The 2,133-nt window shown below is 40.5% G+C and overlaps 1 pseudogene; it reads left to right on the top strand.

Moving 5' to 3' along the window:
• The first annotated feature begins 675 nt into the window (after positions 1 to 675).
• LOC145609814 (small nucleolar RNA R71) lies at positions 676 to 774 on the top strand (annotated as a pseudogene).
• The last annotated feature ends 1,359 nt before the right edge of the window (positions 775 to 2,133 follow it).

A 2,133-nucleotide genomic window follows, 5' to 3' on the forward strand; every position in this document is an offset into this window, starting at 1 on the left:
CCATAACTTTGGCCTTGATTACCATAATTTTGGCTTTGATTTTGGCCACTATAACCTTGATTATTATAGCTACCACTACCTTGGTTATAGTTGTCAAAATTGCCTTGGCCTTGGTAGTTCCTATTCCATTGACCTCTTTGATTATCAAACCGTTGACCATTATTATTCGACACATAATTCACATGTTCACTCTCATGGTTATCAAACTCATCAACACATTAATTAGGACAAGTACTAGAGTCATGATCATACGATCCATATGCATCACAAAACAAGCAACCCATAGGCATATTATGTGAAGAGGGAGGGGGTTGAGAGTTAGAAGGAGTACCTCTCCCCTTAAATTGGGAGGGAAGATTCGAGGCTTGAGAAGAGGAAGAAGTGCTCTCCAGCTTAGCTTTGATTGCGGTGACCTCCTTTCCTAAGTTTGTCATTTGGGAGGAAAGGTTGTTGATTGCATTTAGATGGTCCACCGAGTATAATGAAGATTGCTTGCTTGAAGAGTCCCTCTCCCCATCTTGCCAATCCCTATAGTATGTCACCACGTCCTCAATGATGTCCACAACTTCTTCTTCGGTTTTGTTCATGATAGGGCCCCCGGCCCCTCCATCAAGGCATGACTTACCTTGGGGACTTAAACCGCCATAGAAGATTTGGATCACTTGGTATGTGGGGATTCCGTGGTGAGGGCACTCCCTTTGATACTCTTTGAATCTCTCCCATGCTTCGTAAAGGCTTTCACTTGGCCTTTGCTTGAACCCTTGAATCAAGGCTCTTGCCTCCGCCGTCTTCTTTTGGGGGTAAAAGCGGAACAAGAAAGCCTTTGTGACATCGTCCCAAGTTCTCAAGGAGTTGGGCTTCACCTTTTTGTCTAGCCACTCCAAAGATCTTCCTATTAGAGAGAAAGGGAACAACTTGAGGCGGATGAATTCTTGAGAAACCCCATTGACTTTGATGGTGTTGCAATATTTTTCAAATTCCTATAGATGGTTCAATGGGCTCTCATTCTTGGCCCCACTATATTGCCTTCTCTCAATCAAGGTGATCATTGCCGGCCGGATTTCGAAGTCATTTGCCGGTGTAGTAGGTGGAGCTATTCCGCTCTCAAACCTATATGCCCCGGGCACTCCAAGCTCCTTCAAGGCCACTCTAGGATTTTCACCCATGCCTTGATCTTCTTGAATTTCTTCTTCACTTGAAGAACTATAACCCAAGGATCTATTAGCCACTCTTCTTCTTGAAAGAGTTCTCTCAATTTCCGGATCAAGGGGAACAAAGGAACGATCACGGGTTCTATGCATGCAAAACTCAAACAAAAATATTAGTAGCACGGCTACAAGTGTAGCCTAAAGAAATAAAATCTTTTTGTATTTTTTTTTAAGTAAAATGAAGTAGACTCAACAACAAAAGCTAAGCACCAATAGCATTCCCCGCCAACGGCGCCATTTTGACAAGAGGAAAATGCATGTCGTTATCTACCCTTTCCCCAAGCCAAACTAAATTTGTAAACACCTAACCAACCTTATATGAATATAGGGCAAGTTAAGGGACGATCCCAAGGGAGTGCAATGATGAAAACTAAAGTCTAAGTCAAGCTACCTCGAAGTCGAAAATTAGATTATGGTTGGTACTAAAGTGAACTAGATCAAATTCAACAAGTAATCAAGGGTCTAAACATTAGGGATATGGGTTCCACATGCAAGATCAATGATAATGCTAGATTAAAGCTCAATCAATTAATTCAAGTATTACAATGGACAAACAATAGTAGCAATCAAGAGAGTTCAAATGCTATCTCCTATAGGCCAATCTAGTGGTCACTATGAAAGGCAAACCAAGAAAAATCACAAGCAAACTCAATTAATTAGAACAACCTTCAAATCAATTGGTCATGTCATTAAGAGTTGCAATGCAATCTAGATTAATCTTATAGGGTGATCAATCCTAATCTAATCAATCTTATGCAAAACTATGTCAACCAATTTAATTGCAACAAATCAACCAATCAAAGAGCATCAACTAGCATTTCCATTAATCAAACATGCTTCCCCCTTTCCCTAGCAACTAATCTACTCACTAATCATGGTGAGATTCAAAACCAAATAACTAGAAATTGCATTGATCATCATTCTA

Source organism: Chenopodium album, chromosome 23 (assembly GCF_948465745.1).
Source record: "Chenopodium album chromosome 23, dcCheAlbu1.1, whole genome shotgun sequence".
NCBI classification, from domain to species: Eukaryota; Viridiplantae; Streptophyta; class Magnoliopsida; order Caryophyllales; family Amaranthaceae; genus Chenopodium; species Chenopodium album.